Source organism: Colias philodice, chromosome 12, assembly GCF_061535455.1.
Source record: "Colias philodice isolate Cphi_HAF_F1 chromosome 12, ilColPhil1 Martin Lab GWU primary, whole genome shotgun sequence".
NCBI lineage: Eukaryota > Metazoa > Arthropoda > Insecta > Lepidoptera > Pieridae > Colias > Colias philodice.
Genome location: NC_143097.1, coordinates 6,523,571 through 6,541,607, shown reverse-complemented (window position 1 = coordinate 6,541,607; position 18,037 = coordinate 6,523,571). Strand labels below are relative to the sequence as shown.

At 31.9% G+C, this 18,037-nt stretch overlaps 2 long non-coding RNA genes across 2 annotated transcripts in view; both read left to right on the top strand.

Annotated features, from left to right (window-relative positions):
* Positions 1–18,037, top strand: part of LOC149484105 (uncharacterized) — a 219,251-nt gene that overhangs the window by 53,409 nt on the left and 147,805 nt on the right. The gene's annotated exons all lie outside the window — the stretch shown is intronic.
* LOC149484118 (uncharacterized) lies at positions 17,205–17,919 on the top strand. Its single transcript, XR_016316453.1, has 2 exons — positions 17,205–17,264; positions 17,605–17,919. It is a non-coding gene; the product is annotated as an uncharacterized LOC149484118 (long non-coding RNA).

The window sequence follows — 18,037 nt, the reverse complement described above, 5'->3', positions numbered from 1 at the left end:
AATGAAACTTGTAAGTAAATTAATAAACACTAAAACTCTATTCTTACGTTTTATGCTATGTAATAAATGTAAGAGCTTCTTAATATATCTTTTAACAAAGCAAATATTGAATAGATATTCTAATGCAACTTAGTTTGAATCGCAAAAAAAAATCATTATGGTCCTAATAATATAGTTACAATTGTTCCAAACAGCTCTATGACATGAAAATTGGGCGTAAACTCGCTCGCGTAGATTTACGTAGCGTAAGTTGATGAAAAATAATCAGATAAATATGTACATGCTTACGTATGTAAAGTATGTTACATAAATCGTAATAATAACAATCATTGATAATGATACACAAAAAATAATATAATTATTAAAGTCAAATACATATTATATTTACAGTTTCTAATACCTAAAGTAATTCAAAATAAACATCTCAAAACAAACTCCTTTTCCTTGCAAATTTCTCATGGCATTTTATTTTCAAATGCTATAACCAACTAAGCAGCGTTCTTAATCAATATATCAATCGTTAATATTCATATAAACTATTATCAGCTGATCGTATCTCTGAGACTGAAATATCAATATGAGAGATATTAATTATTTTAATCCTAATCGAGACTAGAAATAGAACGATTAAACCTCGCTTTGACTGATTGAAAATCAATGTTGAAACGATACATTAGCCGTGTGACACGGTTTCACAGAAATCTTTATACATAATACATGTTGTTTGATGGATGATTAGTTATTTATAGAATGTATTAGTTTGGTTAATTTAAATTTAGGCAACTCCCGTGCGAATGATTATTATTTTGTTTTAATTATATAACAGGGGCAGAGTTAATAACAAACTATATAATAAATAATTAAAGGCTTAAATTCAGAGTTAAGAAAAGAACTGTAGTTCCCAGTTAATAGTAAATATTATAACTGTTAGTTAAAAATTATAAAGACTTCAATGATTACCCGTCGTTACCTGCTATTTATTATAATCATGGCACTTTTTCGAATGTGTGCAGTTAACAAAAGTTTCGAAAAATAAAAACTATCATTAATTTAATTTGTCCAAATAGCAGCAGTAGTTATAATTACAAGTTGAATAAAGATGTATAAGCACTTGGACCACAATAAACAGTACATTTATAACAGTTATTTAAGAAAATATCCCAGAAGAAATGAAGATAACGAGAAAAACGAGATAGCGACCGACAGATATTAATGTAAGTACTATAAATTAGGCAAGTGACTCTTGATATTTCTACAAATGGCCGAAATATATACAAGTATCATTTAGTCATGATATAACCTAACTATTATAGAAATCGGCTCTGCAGTTAATAGATTTGAATAGAAACAATTTACTATTGAAAAATTTTGTTCTTAATTTGGAAGCATTTCAAACATCTTCTATGCCTTATGTATATACGCCAATATTAAATGTCAAATCCTGATAAAGGACTACACGTATCCGACCAAAGCCTGTTAACTTGATCGACACTGAAGTTTAAAGCCTCAAGTGTACGTATATTAAACTTATCTGTCAGTATCACCTGACAAATACTGGCTCGATTTATTCCCCCGTTACTCTATACTATCACAATTTTTTCGAATTGCTCAGTATACATTGCATCTCAAGTTACTATAAGAAAAACAGAACAGATTTATGTACGTATGCAGACAGCAATGTACTTCGCAATCGGCGTTGGTGAAACGATTTCCGGTGTGAGTTAGATTAGGCTTTAAAGCAAGCCGTATCAGGTCGGATTTCCGACCCGAGTTTTAACAAAATTCTCAACGGTCGAGATAAGCTTGCTATCTATTTGAGCTCAAAAGTATGAAGCGAAACACTTCAAAGGTGCTAGTTTGTTTTGATAGAGTTTAGTAGATACATTTTCTTAAAGTGCGGCATTGAACAACTTGTAAATATCTTATGAAAATTGGCGGTTATGGGAACAATTAGTACGAAAACTAGATTAGTAATAGATTTACTCATCATTATACTTTTGTATATAATTATAATAATATGACTTATTTTCTTTGCCGAATGTATTTAGCGCATACCTAGTTCTTTATATAATAGTAGTTAATATTATAATTGACACAAGTTTCAATTTCAAAATAAATAATAGAAATCACAACACAGTAATCCCAATGCTAACTTTCACAATATCAGCATATAGATATGTATACGTATAGTCTTCTGCGGACCCAGATCTCGTAAATTTCAATTTAATTAATTTTCAGCAACACGTTAAATTTTAAACCACTGAATTTTGAAACTACTTCGAGCGAAGCTAATTAGTTTATAAAGTAACAGCGAAATGAAGTTCTGTTAATATTTAATGAAAATACACTTAAAAGAAACAATAATTGACACATAAGATTAAAAAATTGTATTGCTCTACAAGTGTTCGTATTAATTTGTTTAATTAATATAACAAAGTAAAATGGGTCATTGCCGTCAACATTTTATGCCCCAATGCATATGCCCTAAAACCTATCCATTTTGAATAACTAGTACTGCGTAACTTCACAAATATAATATTTCTTACACTTTAAATAACAGCAACCTTTTTAATAGAGACACAAGTCTGAAATATGTTTTTATTTAACACTTCTAAAGTACGATAACAGCATAAGAATATTGCTATAAATATGTAGATTGTAGATAGGGTAAAGTCGGAAAATCCAACAAGTAATAATATTACGGATCATGTCGGCACGTGAGATGAAGAATTATTTTCGCAGTAAATTCCATTAGTGCATCGATGGCAAATTTGATTTATTTGTGAAACGTGTACTGGCGATAAGCGATTACTTTGAACTTTCGATTATAAGAATGACATAGAGTAAGAGTTATTTAGATGCTGTTTGGATGCAGGAATGCTTACAAAAGGTCAACGTATATTAATCCAAATTGTAATAAAAATATTACCTAATTAAAAATAAGTCATGTTCAAACATTCAAATTAAACGTATATCCGAATAAATATTCTAAATATTAATAGTTATTGGGTAAACTAATGGTTCATAGAAAATATTGAATGTTTTAGTATTTTGAAACACATTTCGCATTTAATTAAAGTGTGTTTTGCTAAATTGTGTTGTTTATATAACAAACTGCAAACAGTAAAATAATTTTAGAATAAATTGAGCGTTGATTTTGTTTATGTTCCACGTACTAAAATTAATTTCATACATACGAAGGAGGGTGGAGTTTATTAGAAAAATCTCTATGTTGCCAGAGAAAATAAAATTATTTCTTAGATTCTATGAAATCGAGTTACAAGATAATATTTTAATACAGCTAAGCGAAGTAGCGCTTCTTAATTCTGTTGAGAATTTGCGTTATTAAAAAGTTGTTGTTCGCTTGTGTTTACTTTTTCTAATGTAGTTTCTTCATCCTTCCAAGATAGGAAATATAAATTTAATTGTTTTATTCGTTCCTATTAAAGTTTGTTTATTTTGATTATGGTTGTATGTTTCAATGTTTTTAATATTTATATTAGGACTAGATTTCCGCCCACATTATACAAAGGAAATTCCCATCGGAATATGCTCTAGCCTCCTAACTATAAAAATATCATAATAAAATCGCTCTGTCGTAAGGTGATAGAAACATAAACACTTTATAAATATCATTTATAAATTCAGTAAGGATAAGAAATAAAATCACATACAGCCGTGTATATAGTAAGATCACACTCACAACATATTGGATAATCGTATGCATTTCGTATCTATACAACCAAGAATTTCATCACCAACAAAGCCTACGCGTGGGTTTAAAAGAGCATCCTTTTAAAGCATAACCAGACAAAATCCATTATAACCGTATCCGGGGATAATGCAAGCTCGCTTTGAAAGGCCCGGGACAAAAAGCGGCAGTTTTTAACCTACGCCCGCTATGCGTCAATGATGTTTATCTACGCTAAAAGCTTCCATACGCGGAAAAAGATCTACAAAAATATTTTATGTAAAACGATGGGAAACCAGAGTATAAAATTTGATCCCCAAATTCGTGATGTAACTAGGTATACATTTTAACTAGTTTTTATAAAATAAAACAATCAATTACAAATCAATGTCAATTTTGTCGTCATTAATGATGAAAACAAACGAAGCAAATCAAAACACAAATATTACATTTATCACGATCCACTAATTATGTATCTACCTAAATTTGTAAATTATGATAGAAATATAATTATGATTGAATACTTTTTTTAATTCCTGGACTGATTAAACTTATCATTTTCTGATTTATATGTAGCGCATTTATAGATTTATAGGTATGTAGTAGGTAGAAAACGCGAAACTTATATAATCTTAAATGTGCCATACATTTTTCTAATCACTACCAACTTTACCCAAGTAATTCTATCTAAGAAAAGGCGTTAAACAATAAACAAGAAACCGAGTTTCCAATTTTTAATTCAACTCATCCAAGTATCGGCAAAATCTTAATTAAATAACTTGCTCAAAAGAGTGGGATGGTATCGTAGTGAGTTATTTAATACACTCGGTGTATTGTTACGACGGGTTCAAAGTCCATGTTTGCAAACTTATCCAACTTCTTCCAGAACTTTGAGTGAAATGAGGCGCTTTGTGCGTTTGTGCATCTTGTATCGATTGCGAACTTCGATGTGTGCAGTTTGCGATGGTTGTGAAAAATTGTGGAGATTTTACGGCGTATATACTTTGATTAATGATATGATGCTGAGAAATATTTTATTGGTTCTTATTGTTTCTTTTTTTATTTTTAAGAATGATTATACATACTTATTACATTTAAATGGTTGTGAGTATCCTTTTTGTAAATTTTGGCGATCAGGCCACACTTAGGTTTAATGTGAATTTTAAAGCATTCAAAACTTGAAGATAAAAAATCAATCACGATCTTCATAAAACATTTTAAACTACTACAACCAACTCAATACCTTATTTTACCTTATAATAAAATAAACCATTTCTATTTCATAAACTAATCGAAAAATACATTTTTGTTATATTCCGTTAACTTCCTCATCCCCGGAAAAAAATCAATCACAAATGGAACCACACTCATGTTCAATTAGAAGTTCATGAATCATTCAGTTTTGTTTCAAAGGACTCGGAAACAACATACAATCCGTACACCCATCGAAAAGTTTTCAGTCCTTACATGTACTCGTCCTGAATACGAATCGATGGAGCTTACAACCAACTTACAACCCCTATGGTATTGACAGGATCCTCCCTAAGACTAAGTAGGGACCTGAACAAATACCGGTGATTTGAGTCCTTATGTCTCACAACAGATTTAAAGCCTCGTATCAAACTCAAACTCAAACTCAAACATTTATTTATTCAATTAGACTTCTTCCAGAAGCACTTTTGAATCGTCATTACATTCTTTAAATTTACCACCGATTCGGAAAGCAGTATCTATGGAGAAGAACCGGCAAGAAACTCCATAGTTGCTCTTTTAAAGTCATGTCCATATACAATATAATTTTACATTACATGTTACTTACATCTAACTACATAATATTATATATTATCATAATATGCCAAAAAACTGTCCTGTTATTCTTACGCGACAACCCTCCATGGATTTTCATCTTCCATATATTCCTTAATGCTGTAGTAGGCTCTCTGAACTAATACATTTTTTAAATAAGTTTTAAATTTAACACTACTAAACTCTTTAATACTATGAGGAATTCTATTGTAAAAACGTATACCTTGGCCCATAAATGAATTTTTAACTTTAGCTAACCTATAAAATGGCATTCCAATTTTATTTCTATTCCTTGTGCCATAACAGTGTCTATCTCCTACTTTTGTGTGTAAGTCCGCGTTTTTGTGTACATGTAAAACATTATTAAATATATACTGTGATGGTACAGTGAGGATACCAATATTCTTAAAGAGATCTCTTAGTGAGTCCCGAGCATGTAAATTATATATAGAGCGTATGGCTCTTTTCTGTAATATAAATATAGTTTCTATATCTGCAGCCCTGCCCCATAGTAGAATTCCATAGGACATAATGCTATGAAAGTAACTAAAATAAACCAATCTAGCCGTATCTTCATCGGTGAGATGCCTTATTCTTCGAACTGCATATGCAGCTGAGCTGAGCTTAGCAGCGGTGGTGGCAACATGGGTCCCCCATTGTAGCTTCTCATCTAGTGTCAAACCAAGAAAAACAGTAGACTCGACAGGGTATAATACCTCCCCGTTTAAAATGATATCCCTTTTGACCTTTTTTACATTTGGAAGGATAAACTCTACACAATTTGTTTTTTTTGCATTCAATAATAAATTATTAGCATTAAACCAATTAGATATGCGTAAAAGAGCAGAGTTTACTTCGTCAACATTTGTGTCATATCTATCCACATTAAATATTAATGAGGTATCATCTGCAAACAGTACTATTTCACACATATCCTGCAAATAATAAGGTAGGTCATTAATATACACTAAGAACAAAAACGGTCCTAAGATAGATCCCTGCGGAACACCAATGTTAATCGGCGCACCGCAAGATTTCTCTCCATTAACAACAACGGTCTGTACCCTGTTCTGAAGATATGAAGCTATGAGGTCCTGAGATAAACCTTTGATACCATAAAAATTTAGTTTCCGTAATAGAGTGGAATGTTCTACACAGTCGAAAGCCTTAGAAAGGTCGCAGAATATCCCCAAAGCATTCTTTGAATTTTCCCATGCTTTATATATATGTGACAAAAGAGCTATTCCAGCATCAGTGGTAGAGCGCCCCCTTGTAAAACCAAACTGTTTGGCGTGCAGTAAACCATTTGAAACAAAATGACTACATAATTGGTTTAAAATCAATTTCTCGAAGACTTTGCTCAAAGTTGGTAAAATAGAAATAGGCCTATAGTTATTACAGTCTTCTTGGTCACCGCTTTTGAATAAAGGAATAACTTTACTAAACTTTAATAAATCAGGGAATATACCACAGTCACAACATTGATTAAATATAAACGCTAAATGGTTGGCAATGTTTTCTATAATATTATTTACTAAATTCACAGACATTCCCCAGAGATCACATGTTTTTTTTAAGTTTAATGTTTTAAAAGTTTTAACAATTTCATCTGCAGTCACATGTCGCAATTCAAATAATACATTACACTCCGCAACATGGTCCCTCAAATAGGACTCCGCAAGCACTGATGATGAATTTAATTTTTTAGTAATACTAACAGGGACACTACTAAAGAAATCTTCAAAAGCAAGCGCAACATCAGCACTTTTGTCAATGACCCTGCCAGCATTTACAAGTTTTATGGTACTATTTGTCCGGCTTTTGCCCATTTCACCATTAATAATTGTCCAAACTGTTTTAACTTTGTTATCAGAGTTGCGTATTTTATCTCTGACATATAGACACTTGGCAGTGAAACAAACTTTTTTAAAAGTTTTTTAATAATTTCTAACATAATTATGGAATGACAAGTCTTTGTTATATTGCTTCATGCCATATAACTCATATAGAATGTTCCTGCATCTGTGTATACTAGGTGTTGCCCATTGACTAAATGGTAAATCCTTGGTGATACTTAAAGATTTAACTTTAAATATTTCTTTAAACTCATTATGAACTAAATTAAAAAGATTTGTAAACATTTCACAAGGATTATTATAAAAGGATTGATCATTCAGGTTAGGCAGTTTATTATTAATATTATCTCTAAATTTATCAATGCCTTTTTTAGTTATAGGCCTAACATTAATTCTTTTAAACTTAGGTATGCAATCCCATTCCAAAACTACTTTCTGGCCACAGTGATCTGAAGTCAGTATATTGAGGATATTTTTTTCTAGACAGTTGCAATCACAGTATATATTATCAATACAAGTTGCAGAAGTAGGTGTAATTCGTGTGGGTTCATCAAAAACTTTATACAGATTAAATGAGTGAAACAAATTAACTATTCGTGTAAAATCACCACATACTATTACCTTCTTTTTACTCCTGCCTAAACGCTGTAATGTTTCTTCCATGACTGTCTCAAACATATTATAGTCACTGGAAGGAGGTCTGTATACGCAAACAATAATATAACGCTCAAGCTCAACACAGGACAGTTCAATGGTGCGTTCTCTATCTCGTGAGATACCATCCTTTATGCGATGACACGAATCATAACCACACCGTTTAAGTACCACACGTAATCGATTCCGAGAATTTGCTTGTTTCTGAGTAATGTAGCGAAAATATCGAACTGTATTAGTTACCTAAGTATTAGATACGTCTCGATAACATCAACTTTACTAAGTGATGCTGGCAATCTATGTCATTGAACATTTATTACTCGGTAAATATGAAAGTAAATGTGAAATATGATTTTTGGGTAGTATTTTCTACACAATATTTTCCATCTTATTTCGGAGACATAAAAGTTATAAAAGGATTATTTTTAATGGATAAGATGATATAAATGTATATTTTGTTTGTGAAAAATAAGTTGAACGTTTACTACTTAAGCGGTTTTAAGTTTGAATGCTACATAAAATCTAAACGTTTCAAACAATACTTCAAATGAGTTTCGCTAATTAAAGACGGTTGTTAACTATGCATTCTCTCGAAACAGATACTATTCACTGGATTCTACTTCTAAACGTACTGCACTACTTATGTTGTGAGCGAAATGCACTCCAACATTTTATAAAAGGCGATTTCCTGAGACTCACAGCGTTAAACATTCAGTAAAACGTTCGCAGCAGTTATGTTCACCGCTGAACAGTTTTTGTCGTAAAAAGAAGCAGTTTATAACTATTGAAACGAAATCGATGTGACTGCTTCAGACATGGAACATTCTACTGCGTGCCAAATAGGTGCTATAGAATTTTTAGTTACGATTCGAGTAATGGCCGTTCGGACTCGTTTTGAGTAAGAACAAATGTTCCTTCTTGCAATTTATGGAGTGTAAAAATGAAAACCGATTAAGGGAGCTAATGGCTAGTTTGTTACTCCCAGATACTGCGATTCCTCTATGTGGTTCCTCATTTTGGCGATATCGTCTATGTGGTGAATAACGAGAAATAAAATATACCTAACAGAATAATTCTTAATTTCAGATGTTTCGAAATTTTAAGGTAATAATTGCAGATGTAAAGAAAATTCTATCAAAGTAAATTTAGTCGTTCGCTGGTGGTTTTAATATAGATTCGATTTTTATAGAACTCTACGTTCGCAAGTAACCTACGTAGAGCCTAGCACACATTTAATTATTTTAAGATCTGTACATTCATAGTTTTGGTAAATACAACTGCAATTTAACAAAATATTTTAATTACGTGGTATGCTGGCGAATCTTTTCATATCTCCAAATAAAACATTAATCCCTAACGATTATACAGCGTATTCAACGTCCCATTCATTCGGACACCAATCCGTTTCCGTGCAACATAAAAACAAGCATATTTCAGGAAAACAAAACGTTAATTCAGGACGGTCAAATAACGTCCATTCACAGTGAACAATGCTAGCCCACAATAAATCTAAAAATGTATTTCACTATCACAGTTCGCGTCCGTTGGAGTAGCGCCATGTTGTTTTCAAAAATTAGAGACGCGACGCTTGGGTTCCCGCCAAGAGTTGGTGCGGTGACACGCCACTGATAATGCTAGCAAAGCATTATTACTGTCATTTCTGTCGGAAATGTGTGATTTTAATGGACGTGCGCTAGAAATTTGATCTCCAATCGTGTTTGTGGGAAATGCAAGGATGTTTGTTTTGTATCGGTTTTAATGGTGAAATTGTACGTCTAGTGGTTCAAATTCTTATAAATTCGTTGGAACGATAACATTGGCTGAAAATTTAACATACCTACATATTTTTGATAGACATAAATTTAATGTAACTTGATTTACCTTTATAGTATGTTGAAATTATAATAATTGTGTGTACATATTATCAATTGTATAAAATATGCGTGACAGAAATCTTTATTCGATGGATTGGTGGAGAATGTGCAACGGTTTAAATGAAAAACAGTATGTTGTTCTTCATGTGCACTACTAAACTTTCATTTGGTTCAATTCTCATAATTTACACAATGAAAATTTATGCGATTCGACATAACAAAGTGGAAATTATACATCTATTCAATATATGCAATATGCATGTTTGATAGCAATAAGCATAAGGATTTACTAACGCGTATTAAGTATATATAAAGTGGTAAAGACATTGGCAAAGTTATTGGCAGGATTAAACTCCAACTCACGGATAATGCGGGCGTAAGTAATAAGGATAAGATACAGCATTGTGTCGCGATGCGCTCGGAAATTCTTTATCTAACGGTGAATTTATATCAAACGAGCGAATGCTTATTCTAACCCCACTATGTCCAATTCTTTTAATTTAAACAGGCATTCGTTCGTTGTTCTTAGTGCGTTTGAAAAGATTCTACGCATTGATCTAATACTGAACAACACTGAATTAGAGTTTTCATTTACCCTAATAACTAAACGATCTCGAAAGAATGCTCTTGCTTTAGCTCTAGCTCTATATTCGTTTGATGTAAATGCACCGTAACAAGAGGAACCTTCGAACAATAAACCTTAACTACATATACGAATGTTCTGTTTAAACCGAAATTACAATTCAACTTTCCTTCAGCTAACCTTTCTCAATATCTGAGCAAATGAAGGCAATAAAAGTCAAATTACTGTTCGAGTCATGCATCACCAAAGTTTCGGGTTCGAAAGTTACAAATTGAATAAAATTAGAGGCAGTGTATCGCCCACCCGCAGATATATTGCGTAGAAAGTGTTACAAACTCCGGCCGTAAAGGAATCGTGACTGTGGGAACTCTATTTATTGGTATATGAGAAAAGAGGTCAATAAAATATATTCCGTGACCACGCAGTGTTTCTTTATTCTATGTTTTCAATTAAAGACATTATAGATATAAAGTTACACTTTCTTAATAGAACATAATATATTATGTTTGGAGACGGTAATAGTACCTACGGATGTCAATATCTACACCATAATATTCCAAGGTATTATGTATAACAATGTATGTGTAGATATTAACTAAAGATTCGATGATTTTGCTCCAAGTATCATGAGGAAATTGTGAAATCCTTGATAAAGAAAATGTTTTAAAAATTATACTTGTTACTGAAAAATTATAATTATATTTTCATTCAAATTGAAATTATATTTTATAATTACGATAGTTTAATTGACGCTATAAATTGATCATTTTCATTAATAACTTAAATAAAGTCAGTTATTACATAACCTGACCAGAAGTATTGAATAAGTCACAGATCACAGGAAGTATAAATACGTGTTAAGTTATTTTATTTAATTCATTATTTGGATTATTACGTTGTTTTAAGTCCAATTTTTATGTAAATGAACTGTAAAATAATGTGTATTAGTGACTCTACATATTCATAAATTATACAATTTTTGATTGGTACATAGTAAAACTTACTAAATAAAGCTACATACATAAATATGAGGCTTAGTGAATGCACCGCACCTGCGGCAAGATAAATCCACGGACATTGAAAGAAGATTATGTGAACACGTTTCTACATCACATTTTACTCGTTTTAGGAATAAAATTGCATGAACCTCTCTATTAGTTTGTGAAAGCAAATTTTAAACTCGTTGAAGTGAGCCTTAATCAAAAATTAAGTACATTGTGTAATGTATATACTTTGACCGACACATAAGGCTGATCACCTACTTGTCCCTAAAGAAAATCGATCAGTGAAACAGATGTATAATGCATCTGCCCCTTACCCCAATGGGGGACATGGGACTTTTTTTAAATGTATATACTATGACTGATTGTTACTGCTTCAAGTTATGTATATTGTTAGTAAATATTTTTTAATTTATTGTAAGAAAATATGTGTTTCTGCGGGCTTGCGCTCGTTAGCAGTTTCAATTATTGTTAACACAATATAGTCAACCGTAATATTATTAGGTATTTATCATTTAGATACAATTAATAATTACAATTTTTATTATAATAATAATTTATCGAGTACCGTTATTATATAAGAACAAAATAACGTTATTTCGCTATATATACAAAAATTGAATTTATACAATAAAATTATCTCCGACTTTATGTCATGTCTCGTAAAAGTACGAAATAACGATACCCAAGAGGCAATATAAAGTTGGGTTAATATAGGTAAGACGTAATTGATCTCCTGAGGTCAACTGTAGGTAATATGAGAAATTGACTTTTATTATTCCGCTAACGGGCTACCTTCTGTACTAATACGTTGAACATTTTATGTTCCCTCATCCCTGTTTTAACTTCCTTGTGGAGGCAATCGTCGTTGGCCTATTAAATCTATGGTAGATTAAATATGCAGTTACATTTTAATTACGAAGTTAAAATTCTATTAATGCAGCAATTTAGTACATATGTAAGTGTGTTTAATTAGTCATTTTAAGTGTTTGTGGAGGCAATATATACATGATATAAGGGTATTTGCTAGTAAAATTAATACATAATATTTTTATAGGTACATAAGCTGTTCGTGAAAGTGGCAAAATTTTATGTTTTGAGTATTCAGTAGTAAGTTATAATCGAGAAAGTTCTGTATTACATACACAGAACTTTCTCGACCTACAGAAAAGAAGAAAACACGACAAAATACTGGCGTGTGCTAAGTGATAAAAAATCGTTGTTTTCCATCAACGTCGCACTTCGCAGGTATATCAGTCAGTGTTAGTATAATTTTTCCTTTTACATAACCTGCAAATTCCCTAAAGGTCTACTACTTGATGTACCAACCGTATTAGTGACCCAGTTTCTATAATCTTAGTCCTAAGAGATTTAAAATTGCATAGATGTTAATAATACATTATTGTGTAATGCATTTTTATTCATATACGTTGATTCTTGGTTTAGAAATTTTATCACATTAAATAACTTTTAAGTCGAATTATCGCGTGACAGATGTACATATTTTTAACCAAAAAGTAGTGTCTCAAGATTTGGGTTATCTTTTTTACCAAAATTCTTCAAAATTGGTTCAAAAGTGTAGACGGGAACGCAAACAGACGAATACATAGATTTATTTTCACATTGTCACACATCTTCCCCTTAATACCCACCTTTCGGCACTATATTTCTTGTCCCTTAACGCATCTGCTTACCGTCCTACATAAAACACCCAAAACAAACGAGGTTTAATTTCAGTTGCGGCTTTAAATTTCTGTCGGCAACGAGCGATGTTAATGACTGGTTTTATTCCCATTTTCATAATATCTGACCGCGGTCGGAACACGCGACAAACTTTGCCATTTAGCATTTAAGTTTTTTAATTTTACTTGCACGAACTGATTTCGTGCTTTGGAAATATTCAATTAAGTTGTTCTTTCGCTGTAGCTTTTTATTGCTGTACAAGGTCATGCGATTGTTAATTATTGTAAACTTTACTTCGCTGATGAAATATTAGTTATAAGAAAAAGTCCATAAATTTAAATACAATTTTTAACATCTCAGTCTTAAAAAAAATTGTATTCAAGTCGTGTTATACATATTTACTCGTAATTATAGCATACAACATTATTTTAATAATATTAAAGTAGTATGGAATATTAAATGAAAATGAATATGAAAGTAACACCGTGATTGATACACCTACATAAATTGGAATTTGTATAATCCTTTTTTTTTATGAAAAGATGCAAAATAACAGACAACAATATCTAATATAAGAACAAACAAATGAATACAAAATGATAATACGCTATTTCAATATCACTGCGATCCGTATTATAAATTCAAATCTTCATAACGTTTAGTAGAGTTTACCAGGTTCATGTAAAATTTACACGAAGTGAATAAATTGCTCTCCGCGTAATCAAGCTGCATCATACATTCACAATTTTATTCCGGACAAAATGAGTTTTCTCAAGAAAAAATTAAATTATAATTTCATGAGGGTCTTATAGGTACTTTTAATCTAAGTCGACGTTCGCGGTCCCCTCATCTGTAGGCTTTATGTGCATATTGTAAGCGAGCTTAGTAAAAGTGACGATTGCCAAGTAAAAAGTGAAAAATGTTTTTTTCAATTTAGTTACATATTATTTGTTTCACGTCAACTATTTTTCAAAGAGCTCATAGATTTTTACAGATAAGTAATTTTATTAACACATAGTACATTTCATATTGATTTATTTGTCTAAAACGGGGCAGTTTTAATTATCTACACTAATAATAATATTATAAAGAGGAAAACTTTGTTTGTTTGTTTGTTTGATTGTAATGAATAGGCCCATAAACTACTGGGCCGATTTTAAAAATTCTTTCACCATTCGAAAGCTACATTATCCACGAGTAACATAGGCTAGGTTTTATCCCGGAAATCCCACGGGAACGGGAACTATGCGGGTTTTTCTTTGAAAACGCGGGCGAAGCCGCAGGCGGAAAGCTAGTAGGTAATAAATAAAAAAGCAATGCTCAAGTACTACCTAATAGAGAATGTCCTGCAAAAATAGCATTTTCAGTTTAAAGGCTGATTTTAATATCTCTTATAATGTATAATAAGCATATTAATAAGGTCTGGTAAGAATTTTCGAGGTTAGTCATATAATTCCAAAATTACTGTCCTTACCGACTTTAAGCTTTTAAGACAAGGACAAAATTCCCATGCGAAGGATAATTACCCTTCTAAGTAAAAACGTAAATCATATTCTACATATGACCCCAACCAGAACTTATAAAATATGGAGCTATTATAATATTAAACTGGAAATATATGGAAATGATTAATTAATTATTTATGTTTAACTAACAATTAAAATTTTCCATAGCCTTCGCTGAAGGCCGCGCAATGCTAAGGTAAATACGGTTCTATACTATAGTTATGTAGACTTTAATATAAAAAAGATCGTGTGTGCTGAGCACACGTGTCAGAAGTGAAATTTCTTTGGTAAGATTCAAAGATACCAAAATCGTCACGTTACTCACGTTATGACGTGATGGTATCGCCATGACGCGATTTTGCAATTTTACTTAGTGATTAATGCTTACTAATAATTAATACTTAATAATTTAATGTTATTCTCGTACCGTTGATTGAATTTCAATGCAAAAATCACCTATGCGGAAAAACTATAATCATTTTTATCAACTATACTCAGATTTCCCTAGTTCTCAATTCTATGAACTGTCTTATTAATTTACGATGATACCCATAAAGGTTGTCAAATAAATGTTTTTCTTTCTTTCTTTCTTTCTTTCTATATCCGAGACAGTTCCGATAATCCGGTCTCTGAGGCCCCGCGGAGACAAGAACTAGCCTTGCATTTTATATAGATTCATTAATTAATTATGTACAACCTACATGTATTGTTCATTGCAGAATGAATGTTTTGCTTGAAATATATTATTAATGAAATTGTTTTGTAAAATGGCACTGATTATTGAAATTAGTTATTTTGTTTATGGAATAGAAAATTTAACACTACACTATTATAAATTATTTTATATTATAAATTAATATAAATTATTATATATTATTATTAGAAAAAAAAAATTTGCAGATTTTCGGCGGTATGGCGACCATTTGGAATCGTCCTAAAAGTATGGCATGGCGATTTTCGTAAATGGCTGCACGACGATGGTTACCTGTGCAAAAGTTAGCCTGGTACAAATGGTTGAATTGTTTTTTTTTTAAATCAACACATTCGCGTCGGTATGGCGGGCTGTAAGTCACACCGGAAAAGTATGGCATGACACTACCGCCTGCTTCTTTTTTATGGGCTATCGGTAAATTCTAAAATTTTTGTGTTACAAATCGTTTGACTTCGCTATTTTTCCAACGAGTTCGACTAACGCCCACGCGACTAAGCCGCCGGTACCAGCGTTCACACCATCGTTTTTCTTTTTGTCATTGCGTACTAAGACCCCTGTAGAACCGCCATCCTGTTACAAATGACTCGAAATTTTGTGTCAGTATCTCCCGGTCTATAATTGTTGAACTCATTTTCTACAACGCTGCTCTAAAATCACGACAGCTATGCGATGCTTAATTATTGTTGCTTTACACTTGGTTAGATGCTTATTTGTATACAACTCTGCACCAGGAAATACATATTATGAACTAAATCGCATAGTCAATTATCACCCCTACACCGAAATACGAAGGACTGGTTTCGCGTGGGCATTACGGACATAAGGTCGTCGCTTATTATGATGTGCTCGAGTGTAAATTACCAGAGGTTATCATCTTGTTGGTGAAAAACAGGCGGGATATTATACTGCGCTCTTGAATAAAGTACGAGTTGTGAAATGTTTTCAGTGTTACAGAAAATATTTGTGATTCATTACTGGAGCCGAGCTTAACTTTTCAAGACAGAATTTGAGGGGGTTGGATGTTGTTCTCCTTGACGATTCTGATAATGACTATTAACAATTCAACAAAAAGACATCTGAGATTATTTTCTATTTCATTTTTCAAATACAAATATTATGATCAAAACAAATTTTTCTTAATAAAATAGTTTTCAAATTATTTCTAAATATTGTGTATTAGATATCTACTTATATTTTTTTTTAATGCTTAAATTACTTGAAGTCTATTTTCACGCAGTTACTAAATTGAAAATGCACGAAAAATTTGTAATATAATTATTTCATTTTGAATTGTCGTTCTTTTCATCCGACTTCATGACACTAAAGATAGTTATTATGTTTTTCACAAATTACTTAGATAAGAGTTGACTGAAATTTATTTTTTACTAGCGGTCCGCCCCGGCTTCGCCCGCGGTATACGTTTTCTCTACATAAGAACCATCCTCGTACTTCAAGGAATATAATAAAAAAAGAATTATCGAAATCGGTTCAGCCGTTCTCGAACTATGCGCTTACCAACACATTTTGCGATTCATTTTTATATATAAGAAGAAGAAGAAGAAGATGAATGGAAATGAAACTTTAACAAAGGCAATCATCAAGCATTTTTAATTTATATTCAAATTAAAATACACATAGTTTATACATAAAACATTATTAGGCCTTCATTCACACTTAACAAATTTTTAAATAAAAGAATAATAACAATTTACATATTATATTCTTTTGTCATAGTTAATTTATTTGTAAAACATGTAGGTTTGCCTCTGTATGGATACTTCTTGAGAGTTTTTAAGTATATAAAGCGGTATGTTTTATTCTATTTCAGTCAGCTATCAGTGTTGTTTTAGCGAACAAGTAAAGTTAGTAAAACTACTTAGCACAATGATTCCTGTAATGGTAAGTAAGATTTTGAAGTGAAACTTCTTTAGGCGCGTTGAGAGTAAATTTTCAAGGTTGTGTCATGGCAATACCATCACGTCATGGAGTATGGCGATGATTTTGATGTCTTTGAATATTGCCAAAAAGTTTCACACACGCTCTTTTTATTATTTTATCATTATTTTTTAAATAATTAAGAAATAATATATATTATGACAATACTTTCATCTTATGTCTCACATTACCAAGAACAAACATACATGTACATAAAAACTATTATAAAGCAATACATGAAAAAGTGTCTGCTTTATCTCACTAATTCACTTATTTCAACTACATTCACTTTAACTCGTTTCAGTTCGTCGTAGCTGCGCTGTTGTCGACGCTCGCAGTGAGCCCCGCAGTGGAAGCGAGCGCTGACTTCGGCTACACGTCCGTAGCGGCGGCGCTTGTAGCCGTCGCGAGTGTTCCCAACGTCGCCTGCCAAGATGAACTCGTAGTATTCACCCCGCCAGTTACCACGTCTCCGATAGCAAATGCCACAATGCCGGAAGGACAACCCCCCCCAAATCTCCGTCTTTACGGCAAACTTGTAGTACCATAATTTCATGGATAATTATTTCTTGTTTTATATGTATATTGTTAAAATATTAAAAAATGCGTGTCCTTCTTAGCCATATTTATTCTTACAATATACATCAATATCAAAAATCACTAAGAACTTAGTATTGAACCGACATCAAACCTACTTAGTAAATAGCACATCTAAATAATATGTAGTAATTAATAAT